The sequence below is a fragment of the Triturus cristatus genome, chromosome 4_2 (genome assembly GCF_964204655.1).
Source record: "Triturus cristatus chromosome 4_2, aTriCri1.1, whole genome shotgun sequence".
Lineage (NCBI taxonomy): Eukaryota > Metazoa > Chordata > Amphibia > Caudata > Salamandridae > Triturus > Triturus cristatus.
The window spans coordinates 854,070,940-854,090,342 of NC_140586.1; the positions used below are offsets into that span (position 1 = coordinate 854,070,940).

The 19,403-nt window shown below is 49.6% G+C and overlaps 1 long non-coding RNA gene across 1 annotated transcript in view; it reads left to right on the plus strand.

The window, feature by feature from the left end:
• Window positions 1-558: 558 nt before the first annotated feature.
• LOC146835254 (uncharacterized) overlaps window positions 559-19,403 on the plus strand; it is a 93,123-nt gene continuing 74,278 nt past the window's right edge. The window contains exon 1 of the long non-coding RNA XR_014960698.1: window positions 559-651. This is a non-coding gene — a long non-coding RNA (uncharacterized LOC146835254). The remainder of the gene's footprint in view (window positions 652-19,403) is intronic.

Below are 19,403 nucleotides of genomic sequence, written 5' to 3' on the forward strand. Positions count from 1 at the left end.
TCCACCCATCATTGTCATTGGCTAGTGTCTTAAATGGTGCCTTCCAATTGGTTTTAGGCTTGTTAGTCCCTCCTTATGATGGACATGTTCTTCATTTGTGTCCTTCCACGGCTATTGGCCCCTTTACTGCACAGACTACTTTCTTCAGATGCCTTCTCACACCCCCATACATTGCCAATGCTTGTTTTATTTTTCACAACCTACTCATACTTTTGCATTGAAAATGCTTGTTTTATTTTTCTCTCCTCACTCATCTCAGACTGTTTAATTATTTGTGATTAATACAACCCACCTCCCTTTAATTATTTTTGTTTAATACAGCCCACGCGGACCTTGTGCCCAAGCCGAGGATCGAACTCTGCTCTCCAGCTCCAACGTCGGCAGCTTTATATGTTACGCCACCGCTCCTCGACATCGCTCCAAGACACGCCCGTAAAGGGAGTGATGTTTGTTTCCATTGCGTGCAATGTACAGTGCCCCTGGGGCACAAGCAGGGACCTACTAGAGTGCTTTTCTATCAGAATGCACTTTGCGGTCCCCCTGGGGCACAAGCAGGCATCTACTTCAGTATGCCTAAGCAAGCGTGTGATGAATGGATGCGTGCGCGCGAGGCTGCAGGAGTGGACAGATGACGAATTTCACGATCACCAGGCAAGGCAACTCAGGATGTTTTACTTTTCTGCTGCCCGGGGGTCAGATACCAGAGCCGGGAGCCCTGACGTCAGCCAGGAATGAGGGAGATAGGCGGGGAGGGGGCAGTAAGTAGGGAACCCGCTACCATTGGCTTGCGTGTAAATGCTTGCTTTTGATTCATTATGAGGCTTGATAGCCCCTCCTTAATTCCTCCCATGGCTATTGTCCCCTTTACTCTGTTGTTGCACCTGACCTGTTCTATTTTCTTTATTGAGTTTCTCCGAACTCAACCACAACAACATGCTTCATTAGCTGAGGGGATTTCACTTAGTAATTGCTTTTGTTCGCCAGTGCACGCTTCCACCTCTCAAAGTGCGCGCTGGCCTCTCCTCCGGACTGGTCAAGGCATTGCAGCCTGTTACAGCCTGAAACGTCGAGCGGTAATGCGCCGTTTCTTCTTTAATTAATGTGGTCGGGTGCCGCGTTGCCTACCACGGCGCCTGGTTTCATGATTTTTTTGTTATGTTTCCGATGCGTTGTTTTTGTTTATAATAATGAATGTGCTCGGGCGCCGTGCTGCCTACCACGGCGCCCGGTTTTATTATTTTGATGTTAACGTAACCTCAGATTCTCCCCGCACCTTTACATCTCCACGGAAACCATTATTTAAAGAGCTTGCTGGAGCTCATTGCACTTTCACTTTTACAATTGTTCCACACGCAGCGCCCGGTCATTATCTAAGAGCTTGCGGGAGCTCCGTTGTCATCCCTGTTTTGTGATTGTACAGTCTGATATCTGGGCTTTTGTTGGTGAATTCAAACGTTGTCTCCTTTCCAGTCGGAAGACCCGCTCCAAGGACAGCAAGGAAAAGGATGCTGGTGAGCAGAAGGATAGTGAACACGATCCTTATCTTGCCCCCAATCAATGCCCGTGGCTGTCAAGTGCATGAGTTAGTGTATTAACTAATTACTTACGCAGCTCATCTGGGCCCGTGCCTGCGAAGCTGGGTGCAGGGAGCAGTGCGCCGACCTGGGTGGACCGCTTAGAGTTAATTTTAAAATTTGGGTTGACTCGTTTTTGCTAAACACTTCGGGGCATATCAACAAGAGCTTTATCTCTGCTTTTTTGGCTTTAAAAGCTAAAAAAGCAGAGATAAAACTAGCACCCTATCAACAACAGGGTGCTAACACGCAAAATTGCATGTTAGCACCCTTTTACTCTACGCTCCCCCTTGCATCTCTAATGAGATGCAAAGGGGGCGTTCCAGAGCAAAATAATAGGAGAAATGACGCTAAGCGACATTTCTCCTATTATCAAGAATGTCGCTAACCCTGTTAGAGACAAAAAAAGCAGCGCTAACCGCGGTTAACGCTGCTTTTTTACGTCTGGTATTTTTCTGACTTAGCCATGATATCCTATGGAAGGAGGATATCATGGCTAAGTTTGTCTGTCCCTATCAACAAGGTAACGTGAGATTATCGCTGGGTTTCCAGCGATAATCTCACGTTAGCCTGTTAGCGTGAGGATTTTTATCGCTATTGAGATAAGCGTTGCTAATAGCACGCTATCTCAGCGATAAAAATTCATGCTAGCCGGCGATAATTATCCTCACGCTAAGAGCGCTGAGCGATAATTATCGCCGGTTGTTGTTGATATGCCCCAAGGAACCTTGGCTGCCGGCTGTAAGTGGCAGGTATGATTTGTTTCTCATCATACAGTAGTGCATACAGATAGCATGCCTGCACCAAAGAATGTGTTCCTTCACATTACAACATCACAAACTGTATTTTATGGAGTTTTGTTTTAGCCATGGCAATCCTTTTCTTACTTGTTGTTTTCCAGCCACACCTGCAGCTGAGCTGGGAGATGTGGCAGTGTGCTTGGGTGCAAAAGCTCCTGCTGGAGACTCGTGTACCTTGACATCAGGAACTGTATTTTACGTAGTCAGCTCAGTGGGTTATTGCTTTAGCCACAGAGATCCTTTTCCTACTTGTGATTCAGCCGCACCTGCGGCAGAGCTGGGAGACGGGGTGATGGGCATAGACATGCGTGTTACAGCTCCTGCTGGAGAGTTACTAGTCTAGTAGCAGTTTCGACTCTCCATAAACTAGCGCATAGGGTTAATATGCATGCTGCAAACATCAGTTGTTTTGCACCTGTTTCAAGTTCTTCTTAGCTTTTCCCCTCAAACATATGGGTGTAATTTCTTGTATTTATATGTTTCCTTTGTCTTTATTGCGTGATTTTGCTTGCGAGAAAGTGTCACTCCTAGACGATGATATGTCACTCAGAATTACACAAATTATGAAAGAGTCACACATAGCAATTTGGAACCTTGGCAGCTATGCCTACAAGTCCAGTGATACAGAAGACGAGCTGCCAGCAGGTAACATGCTTGCGTTTCTCCACCATAATTTGTGTAGAAAAACACAAACCATGAACTCAGCCAAGTTACGAGTGTAGCATTCTGGTGGCACATATGTTCCCCTTTACGAATTTTAAAGTGTTAATTTGCGCTTCAAGCGGTACAAATCGTGTAGTTATTCAAAAGTGAAACGCACATTAAGCGCTACCCTATACTGAAGTGTTTTCTGCTCAAGCTGATTCTGATAGTATCACTTATGCCACTTTCATTCTTGCCTGGACCCCAAATGATAAAGCCGCAAATATTAGCTGTAAAAGTAATCCCTGACCCTTCTCCAACAGTGGTGTAAATTATATAGGTACGCATAGGGCTTGTGTGTTTATTTTTTAAAGGAGCTTACTTGAGGGATTGGACAAACAAGGGGGCAGATTTATGTTGCACTTGCGCCTCATTTACGCCGCCGTTGCGTCACTTTTTGTCGTCATAAATCTGCCCCAGAATACTTTAGGTTTTGTCTATGGACTTCAGAGGTTTATATAGATAGCAAGCAATGATTTTTCCATTTTTGAGTATTTTGACAGCACAGCTAAGGAGAGGGAGCAAGTGAAGGTGCAAATCAATGGTAATTCTGAGATTCCACAAAGCATATATTGGTCAATTATGCCCCAAGATGGCAGTAAGGCCAATGAAGAAAAGATAGATTGAAATTGTTTCTTTTACAGCAAAAGCTGGCAATGCAGGACTGTCCCTGGACAGCTCACCGAGTGAGAAATGTTCGAGCAACTTGGGGGGGGGATTAAATAAATACAGTACCATTTTTCAAATACCTTGGGGCAGATTTATGATGACTGGCGCATCCCTGCATATCAGCAGGGATGCGCCAGTTATTATGCCCCACAGCTGCGCCACCATGGATGCGCCGCATTTATAATGCGGCGCACAATGGGGCAAAAACGGCACAGATGCGTGACGCATCTGTGCCGAAAAGTGGCGCATTGCTGGATTTGCGTCGCAAGCGCGACGCAGCTCCAGCAATGATCTGGGGGGCCCTATCTGTACAATGCTGCGTCAATCCTTACGCCTGCTTCAAGCAGGCGCAGGGTTTTGACGCAGCATGGGCCTAAAAGTGACTGAGTGAAATCTTGTAGATTTCACTCAGCCACTTTTAGGAGGCGTTCCTGCGCCGGAACGCCCCCACCTGCCCTGGAACGCCTACATGTGGCGCAGGGCTTTACAACGTGACGCATCTGGGAGATGCGTCACGTTTGTAAATGCCCCGCACCATGGCGCAGGATTTGCGCCGCTGCTGCGTCACAAAAGTGACGCAGCGGCGGCGCAAAAGTGCCGCAAGTGCAACATAAATCTGTCCCATTGTATATAGCACTACTTCACGGAAACAATTTGTCTTCAGTATCTACAATATTGATTTACATTAGGTAGGCAACACCATAATTTAAAGGGCCTTCCAGTATACACTGTTCTTTATACATCCATGGGCCCCTTACTGTCGCAAACAGTAGACCAACATAGTGTTCCTTAGTCTGCCTGGGTTTTCACAGCTAGTTCGACATAAATCCCCCGACCGACCTCTAAAATATTTAGAATGCAGCTCACGCTGCTCTTCTCACTCTCCTTCCTTGTGCCTCATGCTGCTCTTCTCCTCAGTCTCCGTCCTTGTGCCTTACGCTGCTCTTCTCCTCAGTCTCCGTCCTTGTGCCTTACGCTGCTCTTCTCCCCACTCTCCGTCCTTGTGCCTCACGCAGCTCTTCTCCCCACTCTCCGTCCTTGTGCCTCACGCAGCTCTTCTCCTCACTCTCCCTCCTTGTGCCTCATGCTGCTCTTGTCCTCAGTCTCCTTCATTGTGCCTCACGCTGCTCTTCTCCTCAGTTTCCTTCCTTGTTGTGACTCGCGCTACTCTTCTCCTCAGTCTCCGTCCTCGTGCCTTGCGCTTCTCTTCTCCTCAGTCTCCGTCCTTGTGCCTTACGCTGCTCTTCTCCTCAGTCTCCGTCCGTGGTGTTGCACAATCTTACATCTGAAATACTGGTGTGGTCATCTTTTTGATGCCAGCTTCTCTAGGTTGCTATACAAGGAGTGTGGTGTTGCATGTGTTTACATTTGAAATATCAGGGTGTCATCTTTCTGCGGTGAGCTATATACTATACACGGGATGTGGTGTTACACATATTTACATCTGAAATACTGGTGGGGTCATCTGTCTGCAGCCAACTATTATGTTACTATACAGGGATTGTGTTGTTGCATGTGCTCACATCTGAATTATAAGGGTGTCATATAGCTGTACTCTTTTACTATGCACGGGCTGTGGTGTTGCACATGCTTGCATCTGAAAAAACGTTTCAATACTTTGTTTACATCTGAAATATCAGGGTGTCATCTTTATGCAGCGAGCTGTACTCGGCTGCTATGCACGGGCTGTGGTGTTGCACATGCTTGCATCTGAAAAAACGTTTCAATACTTTGTTTACATCTGAAATATCAGGGTGTCATCTTTATGCAGCGAGCTGTACTCGGCTGCTATGCACGGGCTGTGGTGTTACACATATACACATATTCACATCTGAAATGTTAGTGCGATCTACCTGTATAGTTCATGGGTTAGTGTGCACGGATTGTGGTTTCGCAGATGTTTACATCTGAAATACCGATGTTGTCATATCTGCTGACAGCTCTACCCTGTAACTATGCATAGATTGTGGTGTTGCACAGGTTTACATCTGAAATCCCGCAGTGGCCTTCTTTCTGTAGCCAGCTCTTCCTGCTTACTATACAGTGATGGTAGTGTTGCACATCTTTACATCTGAAATGTCATGGTGTCCTCTTTCGGCAAAGAACTCTACAAGGTTACTATAGAGGGAGTGAAGTTTGTCACCTGTTTACATCTCAAATGCCAGTGTGGTCATCTTTCTATGAAAAGCTCTGCTCTTGCCCTCAAGTGATTTGCTCAGAGGTCCGGAATGTTGGTTCGTGCAGTGCTCGTGAGATGTATTGGTTGACTATCTTCATTTTTTATGGATTATTTTAGCACAGTGAAGTAGGTGTGTGTTATGTGTACATTTTGGTCAAAAAACAGAAATGTCAGAATGCAGTTAAAAACTTTTGTTTCAGGAGAGTACCTGCACTTATCAAGAAAAATGTTATACTTTTAATTGGAGAGTACCGACACTTCTCAGAAACCAGCAACTTCTATTTTTCCATTTGCTCTCTCCCACGTGCTCTGCCCCCCCCTTGAAATACTTGTTCCTTGCTCTGTGCTGTGCACACGTAGACAACAATATTTTAATCTTGAATTTTCAGGGATATCACCACCGAAGGCCCTCATTTTACATTAAAAACAGAGCTTTGGACTATCCCATTTCCTGCTGAAAGGCAATATTTCTCTCCATGTGTTCTCATACCTGGCGCGTCACGCAGTTTGGTGCTTACGTTCCCTCCATATTAAAGAACAGTAGATGTTTCAGCACCCAGGCTAATGTGCTGCATAGCTAAATACATATAAGGTCCCAAGAGCGAGACCGATTGCATTGCAAATGCTTGTTCTTGAAGTCTCGGTTTTCAGTGAGTGAGGAGGAGCGAGACAGAAAGAGAGGGAAAAAGAGGAAGAAAGGGGGCGCGGCAGAGCAGAAGTGGACACTGTCCTAGTCTTTTCTGGACAAGAAGGGAAAGACAGAGGGGCTTATTTACAAGCCCCTTGCGCCACCCGTACGTCACTTTTCCCATGTTAAAAATGATGCAAAAGTGGCGCAAGGGGCTTGTTAAGAAGCCCCAGAGTCCTCTTCCTTTTCTGCCCACCCCACCCATCCCTGAACGCAGAGCCTTATCTGTAGGCCTTGATGATTTCTGGTGTCATGGGACGCATGTTTAAAAAAAAAAGACATTGGGGAATGGAACCTAGAAAATTAAAGAAAAAGGGGCATGCTGTGCCCTGCCGATCCCGCCCACTTCGACCACTGATTTTAACCATCAAAGATTTTCTTACAATCATGTTGTCGTAGACGCACTTTAACCATCAAAGACTTTCTTACAATCAGGTTTTCGTAGACGCACTTTAACCATCAATGACTTTCTTACAAGCAGGCTGTCATAGATGCACTTTAACCATCAATGACTTTCTTACAGTCAGGTTGTCGTAGACGCACTTTAACCATCAATGACTTTCTTACAATCAGGTTGTCATAGATGCACTTTAACCATCAAGGGTTTTCTTACAATCATGTTGTCGTAGACGCACTTTAACCATCAATGACTTTCTTACAGTCAGGTTGGCGTAGATGCACTTTAAAAACCAAAGGAAATGATGGACGGAGTGTTGAACATTGCAAGCACTCACCCCCAGTCAACTGATCTGGGTTTAATCCATCACCGTTCTTTAGCCCACTCTGCCACCCCAGTTCAGACATGGCCGTCTTCAGCCAGGCTTGCTTGAATCCAGTGGCAAAGTGAGCAAGGGACTCACGTCTGAGCATACCCTGCCAACTTATGGCGAACAAAGCAAAAACCAAAGGAAATGACAGTTGACTGGGGGTGAGTGCTTGCAATGTTCAACACTCCGTCCATCATTTCCTTTGGTTTTTGCTTTGTTCGCCATAAGTTGGCAGGGTGCGCTCAGACGTGAGTCCCTTGCTCACTTTGCCACTGGATTCAAGCAAGCCTGGCTGAAGACGGCTGAAATGCCAGAAACCGGTCCTAGGAAGCTTGTTTCCGGTCCAGGGAAGACATGGCTTGGCAGTTCGGGCTGGACTGTTCCCATGAGGCACAGGGTCAGACTGATTTGCATATGGCCATGTCTGAACTGGGGTGGCAGAGTGGGCTAAAGAACGGTGATGGATTAAACCCAGATCGGTTGACTGGGGGTGAGTGCTTGCAATGTTCAACACTCCGTCCATCATTTCCTTTGGTTTTTGCATAGATGCACTTTAACCATCAAAGACTTTCTTACAGTCAGGGTGTCGTAGATGCACTTTAACCATCAAAGACTTTCTTACAAGCAGGCGGTCGTAGAAGATTCTATTTCATCTGGCCGGAGGTGACGCAAGGGCTTTCATAGGTCACTAGTGTCGCATCTGTTGCAGAGCTTGTGGGGGTGAGAATTTCAGCGCCATCAAACCTGCCTTTCATCTTTGAAGTGAGTGAAAGAGCCAGGAGTCACCGCATGAAATACCACATGTGGCTTTGCTACCTCCTCCTAAACCTAGTGCTTTGAAGCTGCAGGAAGCACTAGAAAACCCAACTCAAAAGTGCCAAATAAATACAATAACTAGACTGCAGTTGTTTCACCATAAGACTCGGGGCTGATTGATTATGGATTTGTGATCTCCTTGCGTCTCCTTTCCTTAAGTCAGATTTACAAAGCCACGCACGAGGCAATTTGTAAAGAAATATAATGCAAGGCAGTCGCTGGCGCTGCGCTACATTCGATTTCAAGCTGGGAGACGTCCCATGGGTGAAGCATGAGTGTTCCTGTGCATCCACCAATGGATTTGACGCAAGCCCGAATGTAAACCTGGGATCTCACTGAACCAAACTCTGCATGGTACACTCAAAAAGGTTTCCCTGTTTAATTCTGGCAGGTTTGACCTGCAGACATTCAACAAAGGGTGAGATATGCAACGCACTCAGGCCCATACTTACTAACATTTTGAGCCATGGATGTACCTCTTTTTTTGGTGCAGCAACGGCGCAAAATGTTATGTGTGATTTCCAAAGCTGCGTAAATCAGATTTGCGTGGCTTTGCATGGGATTTTTCCCAAAAGTAACACAAAGAAGCATGTAGCGCTGCCTTGTGTTACTTTGCGTTAGAGCGGGGTGGCAGCATGGCGCAAGGGTGCCTGCGTTGGCATTTGGAGACAGCAGAAATTGACCTTATTTTAGTAGATATGGTGCTTTTCTGCTGTCGCCCCTTCATTGAACGCAGCATAGCAGCTTTTCTCGCTGCCCAGCATTGTGTAAAAAGTTAGTAAATATCCCTCTCAGTAATTGCTGGATGCAGTAAATACCAACTAATTCAGACCCCTGTGCAAACAGGGCGGCACCCAGGGGTCAGAAATAACCAACCCACTCGTAATCAGGGCCTGCGTGTGAAGCTACAGTAATTGTGAACATTCTTTTTGCTTTAATGAAACAATAACTTCTAAACAGTCAGGCCAGTGACATACAGACCTCAGTCTATGTCTGTGGATTGTACCAATGCCCAGAACTAAGGGGTCCCATTGACTAATGCAGGGCAGCAAGCAAAGCTGCTGATCTGCGTTGCAGAAAACGGAGAGAGCAGAAATGCTCTATATTTACAACGATATAGAGCATTCCTGCTCTCGCCTTGCGCTGGCGCACTGTGTGCAGCCTAGCGCCAACGCAGTCTCCCTTGCACCATAGTGCAAGTGTGCCTGAGTTACAGACAAGGTTGTTTTTGAGCAGGAGGTGACACCTTTCTGAACGGTAATAATTCTTAGAGCCATTTTCTATGTTTTTCTGTGCGCTACAGACAGATATTTATAGATATTTCCGCTTGTTACACCTCTCGGGGGAAGGTGTAGCAGTTTGATGCATTCCCGCTTTTACTAGCTTTAGTAAATCAGGGAATGAGCCAAAATCCATCGGTGGATGCATGGGAACGCCCATGCCCCACCCATGGAACGCTGCCCAGCTTGAAATGTAACGTAACAGAAGGCAGGCAGCTGCGTTGCTTTACATTTCTTTACATAGCTACGCAAGGTGGCGCACATTGCCCCTTGTGTGACTTTTTAAACATCACTGAAGCCTTTGCATGTTCAATGTGTTACCTTGCCCGACACAAGGATAATGCAAAGCCCGTATGAATCTGGGCCTAAGTGTCACCCCTAGTAATGGTCTAAGCTAATAGCATCATACTCAATGCACAAAAAAGAAGTGTAAGTGTAGGAGAGTAGGGTCTGCAATCCTATGATCACCCAGATTTTTTGCTTTTGCTTCATTGGTTTACGACTTTCTCCGGCTGTGGGCCTGCCAATCAGACCCACAGCCTAGCTGTTCTCTCTCGAAATTAACACACATGTACATTAGGTGCATCCACTAATTGGAACTGGGCCGCCTTGTCAGTCCCTGTCTCAGCATACCACAGGTATCCAGGGCATCGGTGTACCCAGGGCCTACCAGGGGCTGCAGCATGTATTATGCCACCCCTGGAATGGCCGTCCAAATCTGACACAACTGGCTGCACGACAGCTGGGGCCACGTGGTGTAATCACCCGTTGCTGTAGGTGTAGTATTCCTACACCTAACTCTAAAATGGACACATGGATTCCTATCAGTCACTCCTATAGCAGGCCTTATCAATCCTGAAGGCAGAGTGCAGGGAATCATGTGGGACGGTGCTCTGGCGCGAGCTGAGCCCGTCGACGGCTTGCGGAACCAAGTCCTAATAGCCGTTCCATGGTGACGCGGGCCAACTACTTTTAATGCATTATAATCCTTGCGGTTATTTGCTAACTTTGGCATCGCATCACCTACACATGTCGAGTAAGGTGTCATACGAATGGGAATACGAACCCCTCGCCAGTCCTGGCGACGGGGTTAGCATTCCCCCCTTTTAGAGGGACACGACATGGAAGTAACCTTGAACCCCGGTTAAAGTTGACTCAAGCCTCAGCATCACAAAATGGATGCTGCCACCAGACACAAGTCTGACCTCCTGCTGCTGGGGGACCTTCCAGCGAGGGGAGCTTGGACAAAGGGTTTCCTGTCGAGGGCGGTGTTAGCACCATCCCAGACAGGGTTTGTGTATCCCAGGTAGGCAGGGCTGAAAGGAAGGTGATTGCAAGTGGCACCCCGGTGCTCACTGTGCATAGCCCGGCTCAAACCAGTTTCGGGGGCACACCAGCCCCTGAGCTGGCGCGAAGCCGGACAAAGGATAGGGGTGTAACCACCCCCCTCCTGGCTTCACCCATAGGTAGAACCTAGTCACGGGCCAGCCCCTTTTCTTAGAATAAAGGTAGGAGCGAGTCCCCTTCCCAAATTGGATAATCAGATAATCGGATAACTCCGAATCACGAACCACTTTCCACGAAAGGAACTCTTGACTATTTCTGAAGACTCTCCCTTGTGGCTAAGGAGTAGCCACCCTGCACCAGCAGGCACCACCTAAGCGCTTGCGGTTTGCTGTACGTCTCTCCTACGGATCAAGACTGCCCAGCTCGACGAGACCCGAGTTCCCTGCCATCTCTGACCTCTTACCTACCTCATCAGCCCAGCTGAGAGTCGTAGGTGTGACGAGACCTGCGGGACCGGCTATCTTCAGGACCTGCACGACGCTTATCTAGCACGCCCACCGAGGGACCCTCGAGTGAGTGCACCTAGGGTTTGAGAAGCCCTAACCCTGAGCAGCTCCAGCATCGAAGTCTGTCTCCCCAGCATCCACGAGATCTGCGTGGGGGCCCTTCCGCTCCTTGCTGTTCCCAGCGTTGTCCGACCACTTGCCGACCGGCTTGTGGCCCTCTTCACGACGCTCCGAGATTATTTGCAACACCGGTCTGGTTGCTCCAGACTGGCCCTTGCTCCCCTTCAACAGAGGAGTACCACGGACCCTCCTGGTCCACTCCCGACGCCATCTTGACTCCCCCGCTTGGGTTGCCACTGCCAAGATCCGCTGGCCCTTCCTGGGCCCAGCATCATCGACAGCAGACACCTTCGTGGGACAGCTCGCCCTCCATCCTGGTCGCCGCCGCGCCTCCTGGGCCGAGGAACAGCCGAGTCCAACGTCACCCACTCACCTGGTCGAGGTGACTTCAGCCGGTACCCTCCTGGTACCCACACGATCGCTGGCTAGCGGTTGAGAACTGAGTCCCCTCTGCTTTCAGGTTTTCTTCATCACCGATCCAGGCTTGGATCGCTCTGAACATCGTCACTGGTCGCCTGCCAGCAACTTCTTCTTTCAGGCTCCTGAGACCACACGAGGACTCCCGACATCTTGCCGAACTTCACGCAGCCGCAGCCTCCGGGCTAGGTAACTCGAGCATTTCGGTGCTCCATCGCAGGTTCGCTCTACAAGTGTCCAGTTCCTTTTTCGTGTAGTCCCACTGATCGGAACACTCCGGAGTCAGTACCTCCAGACTCTATCCATTCGCATTTCACTGTTAGTGTAGATGGTTTCTCGTGCCCCTCGGGCATTTGTGTAAATTGTGCAACTGAAGTATTTTCCTAAGAGTTTTGTAGTGTGCTTAGCTCCCTGACTCATAAAGAGCCAGGGTAGTCTTGTTATAAATAAATATCCTTTTATTTTCATAACAACTTGTGTGGTGTCCTTTCACTTGGTGTTCAAGGGGTATATGTGATGGTAAACAGCTGGCTTAACACGCCCTCTAGAGTTTAGCCTAAGACTGCTCGTATCCACGCTACTAGGATAGCTGGTCTATAAGGTTGACTTACAACCAATCATCAATAAGGGTCGTTTGGAATGATACACAGTGATCACTAGAATAGTGAGCACTACATATCAGGCCAACTTCTCACATTGGTGAGCAGCGGTTGGGATTTGAGCTTGCTGTTGTTTTACCACACACGTATCCTAAGAATATCGCAGTGAAAGATCACATAAGTACCCAGGTACATATAACTTAACTTAGAATACTCCGAGTTCTACTGAACCGGCTGTTGTAGTGTAACAGGGCTTAGCACACCCTGACTACAACTCTTAGCAAGGGATCAGTAGGTAAACCCATAGTGTAGGTAGGTGCAACACTTACACCTCACTAGAAAAGCATGTCGGTCCACGCAGAGTCTGCAGGGACTCCCTTAGTGGTCAGTGACCCTCCACAGGTCGTGTCACGATATGCAACTCTTAGCTTCAAGGAGATGAGACAACTGTGTGCCTCCAGGAAGCTAAACCAGGGTTCTAACCCTACCATCGCAATACTGATAGGTCTCTTAGAGGCGTACGATGCTAGGAGGTCCTCTAACCCAGGTCCCCCCAGTGCAGATGGGAACATGCCTCCCTTAGAGGGAACCCTCGGTGACCCAGACCTCGACCTCCACACAGAGGAGGAGGACGAGGACGAGTTATCGGGAGACGAGGCAGACAAAGGTCCAGTGGTAGTCGGCAGGCTTACGAGGACCAACTTAAGCAGGCATGAGAATGGAACTGGGGGAGCCCCGGGCCCACGCTCAAGCAGGCCTAACCTTGGGAACGGACGAGCTAGGTCTCTCTCCAGAGGCTCTGGCAGATCGGTTCATACACATGTCTCTCAGGCATCTTCTCAGAGAGGAATGACTTCCCCTCAGAGAAGGGAGCATGAAGCGAAGATGCGGTTGGTCAATCTGAGGATCGAGCGTTAAGAACTTGCCCTCGCCAAAGAAAGACTTGCCTTGGCCCGAGAGCAGAAATTAAGTGGGTTAGATCCCACTGGTGGCAGCATTCTCAATAGAGAGAAAGACAGGGGTATAGACACTAGACACCTGAGTAAAATAGTGCCCCCCTTTAAACAAGGGGACGACATCCACAAGTGGATAACTGCCTTGGAGAGGGCCTGCACTGTCCAGTGCGTCCCCCCAAGTCAGTGGGCAGCTATACTGTGGCTTTCCTTTGAAGGTAAAGGAAGGGACAAGCTCCTCACTACAAGAGCTGAGGATGCTAACAACTACCAAGTCCTGAAGAACACACTGATTGATGGGTTCGGCTTAACCACGGAACAGTACCGGGTGCTGTTCCGGGACACCCAGAAAATTCAGTCTCAGGATTGGGCTGACTTTGTCGATTGTGCCACTAAGGCTTTGGAAGGCTGGTTGCTGGGCAGCAAGGTTACTGATTACACAGGATTGTACAATCTTATCATGCGAGAACAGATTTTAAACAACTGTCAGAACCAATTGTTGCATCAGCACCTTGTCGACTCGGATCTGACCTCTCCCCAAGAATTGGGAAAGAAGGCAGACAGATGGGTCAGAACAAGGGTCAAGCAGAACCAGAATCAGAACCAGGGTGGTCAGAAGAAAGCAGACCAAAAGGGTAACAAGAACGAACAAAATGACCAGAAGTCTTTGACAGGTCCCCAACAAACCAAAGAGGGTGGGGGTCAGGCTTCACAGAAGAAGAAGACTCAAGAAGGCCAGTCAAAAAGGTGGTGCCAATACTGTAAAAGTAAGACTCACTGGTTTAGTGAGTGCACCAAGAAAGGAGGGCAAACTCCTGCCACTGCAGCCCCTAAGGCACCTGCGCCCCCTAGTACAGTCAGCAGTGGTAGTGCGCCTCCCAAGGCATTAGTTGGGTTAACCTTGGGAACCGAGGGGAGTGACGACTTAGTCGGCACGCTCACTCAGGCCGTCCTTGTCTGTACAGGGGATATGGATATGTCCCCTGATGCCAGTCCCAATACTTTGGGCAAATACAGACAGACACCTTTGATAAATGGAAAAATGGCTCAGGCCTACAGGGACACGTGTGCCAGTGTCACCATGGTGACGCCTAACTTCGTGGACCCTGGACAGATCATGCTAGGTACCAGTTACCTAGTGACCAATGCCAGCAACGTCACTACCAATCACAGTATGGCAGTTGTTGATTTCTCCTGGGGAGGGGTAAGTGGCCCGAAAAGGTTGTGGTTAGTTCAGACCTCCCCGTAGAATGTCTGTTGGGCAATGATTTGGAAACGTCACAATGGTCAGAAGTGGAGCAGAGGACTCACATGGAGATGTTAGGCTTGCCAGCACATGTCCTTGCTGTGACCAGGTCACAGGCCAAAAGATGCCCCACTGAACAGGTGCTGGATCCTGGAAGAACGGACCAGACACCTTCCAAGAAAAGGAGCAGTAAGCGTAAGGCTTCGCCTTCCCCCTTGCCCCAGGTCGTGGATCAAGTCTCCGAGGAGGCTGACCTTAAAGAACTGAGGGAAACTGAGCCGCAAGAGCTTGAACCTGTTCAGGTTGAGTTTCTGGGCTCAGGGGGACCCTCCAGGGAAGACCTGGGGAAGGCACAGTTAGACTGCCCCTCACTTGAACCCCTCAGACAGCAGGCTGCTGCTGAGGCTGCAGGGAATGCCACAGGTACCCACAAAGTGTACTGGGACGATGGACTCCTGTACTCCGAGGCAAGAGACCCCAAACCTGGTGCGACCAGGAGGCTGGTCATCCCCTTGTCTCTGAGAGGTTTCCTTCTTACCTTGGCCCACGAGATTCCCCTTGCAGGTCACCTAGGCCAGAATAAGACTTGGGACAGAATTGTTCCACACTTTCACTGGCCCCACATGTCCGAAGATACGAAGGAGTTTTGCCGCTCCTGTGTCACTTGCCAAGCCAGTGGTAAGTCAGGTGGCACGACAAAGGCCCCCCTCATACCACTACCAGTGGTGGGGGTACCCTTTGAACGAGTGGGGATCGACATTGTCGGACCAATGGAACCCCAGACAGCATCAGGGCACAAGTTTATACTGGTGGTGGTGGACCACGCCACCAGGTATCCTGAAGCTATTCCCCTTAGGACCACTACAGCACCTGTGGTGGCACGGGCCCTACTGGGAGTATTCTCCCGAGTGGGCTTCCCTAAGGAGGTCGTCTCAGACAGAGGTGCAAACTTCATGTCGGGATATCTGACTGCTATGTGGAAGGAATGTGGTGTCAACTACAAGTTCACCACACCCTATCACCCACAATGCAATGGGCTTGTTGAGAGATTCAACAGGACCCTAAAAGGGATGATTCACGGACTACCTGAAAAGCTTCGGCGGAGATGGGATGTCCTGATACCCTGCCTCTTGTTCGCCTACAGAGAGGTCCCGCAGAAGGGGGTTGGCTACAGCCCTTTTGAGCTTCTGTTCGGACATCCTGTAAGGGGACCCCTTTGTTTGGTAAAAGAAGGATGGGAGAGACCTCTCAGAAAGCCGGCGTCAAACATTGTGGACTATGTGCTCGGTCTCCGCTCGCGGATGACGGAGTACATGGAAAAGGCGTCTAAAAACCTGGAGGCGAGCCAAGAATTACAGAAAGCTTGGCACGACCAAAAGGCTGTCCTGACTGTGTACCAGCCTGGACAGAAGGTGTGGGTGCTGGAGCCAGTGGCCCCAGCAGCACTCAAAGACAAATGGTCTGGGCCCCACACGATCATTGAGCAAAAGGGAGAGGTCACCTACCTGGTAGACCTGGGAACTCCCCGGAGCCCCCACAGGGTGCTCCATGTAAACAGGCTCAAGGCGTATGTCGACAGGGAGGGCATGGGCTTGCTCATGGCCACAGATGAGGGACAGGAGGAGGAGAGTGACCCTCTCCCAGACCTGCTCTCTCAGAACCCTGACGATGGATCAGTAGATGGTGTTGTCTTTTGTGGCAGCCTCTCTGGACATCAACAAAAGGATTGTAAACAGGTTCTTCAATCCTTTCGACATATGTTCTCTCTGACGCCCAGTCAGACCAAGTGGTGTACCCATGAGGTCGACACTGGGGACAGTCTACCCGTAAAGAGTAAAATCTATCGGCAACCTGATCACGTCAGAGACTGCATCAAGACGGAGGTGCAGAAAATGTTGGAGCTGGGAGTCATTGAACCCTCGGACAGCCCCTGGGCTAGTCCCGTAGTCCTCGTGCCGAAACCTCACACCCAGGGCGGTAAGAAAGAGATGAGGTTTTGCGTGGACTACAGAGGTCTCAATGCAGTCACTAAGACTGACGCCCACCCGATACCAAGAGCAGACGAACTTATCGACCGGTTGGCTTCGGCCAACTACTTAAGTACGTTTGACCTGACAGCTGGGTATTGGCAAATCAGGTTAGCTGAGGAGGCCAAGCCCAAAACAGCATTTTCTACCCCGGGTGGGCATTATCAGTTCGTGGTAATGCCCTTTGGTTTGAAAAATGCACCTGCCACCTTCCAAAGGCTGGTGAATCGAGTTCTCACTGGGTTGGACGACTTCTGTGCGGCGTATCTGGACGATATCGCTGTCTTTAGCTCCACCTGGGAGGATCACCTGGTCCACCTGAGGAAAGTGTTAGAGGCCCTGCAGAAGGCAGGCCTCACTATCAAGGCCACCAAGTGCCAGATAGGGCAGACACAGGTTGTATACCTGGGCCACCTTGTAGGTGGAGGCCAGGTTCAACCATTGGAGAGCAAAATACAGGCCATCCAGGACTGGGCTCCTCCAACCACCCAGACTCAGGTTCGAGCTTTCTTGGGCCTGACTGGTTATTACCGGAAATTTGTCAGAAATTATGGATCCATTGTGACCCCGCTAAACGACCTGACAAGTAAAAAGATGCCAAAAAAAGTTCAGGGGACAGCAAGCTGTCAGAAGGCATTCGATGACCTAAAGCAGGCCATGTGCACAGCACCTATCCTAAAGAGTCCAGACTACTCCAAACCATTCATTGTCCAAACAGACGCTTCGGAGCTGGGTGTGGGAGCTGTTCTATCGCAACTGAATTTTGATGGTCATGACCAGCCCATAGCTTTTATTAGCAGGAGGCTGACCCCCAGAGAGAAGAATTGGTCAGCTATTGAGAGGGAGGCCTTTGCTGTGGTTTGGGCCCTGAAGAAGTTGAGGCCATACTTGTTTGGCACTCACTTCAAGATTCAGACCGACCATAAGCCCCTCTTGTGGCTAAATCAAATGAAGGGTGAAAACCCCAAACTACTTAGGTGGTCCATTTCCCTACAGGGGATGGACTTCACAGTGGAGCAGAGACCTGGCACTGATCATGGCAATGCAGATGGGCTCTCCAGGTATTTCCACTTAGAGCAAGAAGACTCACCTGGTCAAGGTTAGCTTATTGTCCCAAAGTTTGGGGGGGGGGGTCATGTAGGAGAGTAGGGTCTGCAATCCTATGATCACCCAGATTTTTTGCTTTTGCTTCATTGGTTTACGACTTTCTCCGGATGTGGGCCTGCCAATCAGACCCACAGCCTAGCTGTTCTCTCTCGAAATTAACACACATGTACATTAGGTGCATCCACTAATTGGAACTGGGCCGCCTTGTCAGTCCCTGTCTCAGCATACCACAGGTATCCAGGGCATCGGTGTACCCAGGGCCTACCAGGGGCTGCAGCATGTATTATGCCACCCCTGGAATGGCCGTCCAAATCTGACACAACTGGCTGCACGACAGCTGGGGCCACGTGGTGTAATCACCCGTTGCTGTAGGTGTAGTATTCCTACACCTAACTCTAAAATGGACACATGGATTCCTATCAGTCACTCCTATAGCAGGCCTTATCAATCCTGAAGGCAGAGTGCAGGGAATCATGTGGGACGGTGCTCTGGCGCGAGCTGAGCCCGTCGACGGCTTGCGGAACCAAGTCCTAATAGCCGTTCCATGGTGACGCGGGCCAACTACTTTTAATGCATTATAATCCTTGCGGTTATTTGCTAACTTTGGCATCGCATCACCTACACATGTCGAGTAAGGTGTCATACGAATGGGAATACGAACCCCTCGCCAGTCCTGGCGACGGGGTTAGCATTCCCCCCTTTTAGAGGGACACGACATGGAAGTAACCTTGAACCCCGGTTAAAGTTGACTCAAGCCTCAGCATCACAAAATGGATGCTGCCACCAGACACAAGTCTGACCTCCTGCTGCTGGGGGACCTTCCAGCGAGGGGAGCTTGGACAAAGGGTTTCCTGTCGAGGGCGGTGTTAGCACCATCCCAGACAGGGTTTGTGTATCCCAGGTAGGCAGGGCTGAAAGGAAGGTGATTGCAAGTGGCACCCCGGTGCTCACTGTGCATAGCCCGGCTCAAACCAGTTTCGGGGGCACACCAGCCCCTGAGCTGGCGCGAAGCCGGACAAAGGATAGGGGTGTAACCACCCCCCTCCTGGCTCCACCCATAGGTAGAACCTAGTCACGGGCCAGCCCCTTTTCTTAGAATAAAGGTAGGAGCGAGTCCCCTTCCCAAATTGGATAATCAGATAATCGGATAACTCCGAATCACGAACCACTTTCCACAAAAGGAACTCTTGACTATTTCTGAAGACTCTCCCTTGTGGCTAAGGAGTAGCCACCCTGCACCAGCAGGCACCACCTAAGCGCTTGCGGTTTGCTGTGCGTCTCTCCTACGGATCAAGACTGCCCAGCTCGACGAGACCCGAGTTCCCTGCCATCTCTGACCTCTTACCTACCTCATCAGCCCAGCTGAGAGTCGTAGGTGTGACGAGACCTGCGGGACCGGCTATCTTCAGGACCTGCACGACGCTTATCTAGCACGCCCACCGAGGGACCCTCGAGTGAGTGCACCTAGGGTTTGAGAAGCCCTAACCCTGAGCAGCTCCAGCATCGAAGTCTGTCTCCCCAGCATCCACGAGATCTGCGTGGGGGCCCTTCCGCTCCTTGCTGTTCCCAGCGTTGTCCGACCACTTGCCGACCGGCTTGTGGCCCTCTTCACGACGCTCCAAGATTATTTGCAACACCGGTCTGGTTGCTCCAGACTGGCCCTTGC